Here is an 818-nt window from a genome sequence, read left to right as displayed (position 1 = left end):
AGGAACTTAAATTTAATGGGGGTGACATTCAATATAATAGCTTAGTAAAAAGTGCTAAGGAAAAAATAAAGTATGGAAGTGGGAATATGCAGTGAGAGAGTGTTGAAATGTTAGAGAAAATAGCTAGGCAAAGACTCATTCAGGCAACTTTTGAATTTAAAAAAATGAAGTAAAGATAGGAGAAAAATGCTATACTCCTATAATAGGAGAAGAAAGGAGAGGGGAACTAATATTGAACGTGAAAGAGGTAAGAATTCCTTCGGTCCACTTCTGCATGTAGCAGTCAGTATAGGAGTCCCCCCTTATCTCAGGTTCCACTTTCTGCAGCTTCAATGATGTGCAATCAAGGTACAAAAATATTAAATGAGAAATTACAGAATTAAGCAATTCATAAATTTAAGTTGTGCTCTGAGTAGTGAGATGAAACATGGTGCCATCCCTCCCAGGGTGTGAATCATCCCTTTGTCCAGCATATCCACATTGTACACCGCCGCCCCCCACCCCCACAGCCGTTAGTCTCTTAGTGCCTGTCTCAGTTATCAGACCTGTTATCAGAGAGAGAGTGGGGGAGACTACATCACAGTCATGTAACTTTTATTACAATATATTGTTATAATTGTTCTCTTTTATTATTAGTTATTGTTAATCTCTTACTGTGCCTAATTTATAAACTTTACCACAGGTATGTATGTAGAAGAAAAATTAGATAGTATAACTAGTATTTGGTACTATTAGTGTTTTCAGGCATTCACTGGGGGACTTGGAATGTATCCCCCGAAAATAAGCAGGGACCACTGTAGTAGGTCTCACAACAGTTA

Source organism: Sturnira hondurensis, unplaced genomic scaffold (genome assembly GCF_014824575.4).
Source record: "Sturnira hondurensis isolate 20B ecotype Veracruz unplaced genomic scaffold, ASM1482457v3 Scaffold0025168, whole genome shotgun sequence".
Lineage (NCBI taxonomy): Eukaryota > Metazoa > Chordata > Mammalia > Chiroptera > Phyllostomidae > Sturnira > Sturnira hondurensis.
Note: the sequence above shows the minus strand (reverse complement) of the source record.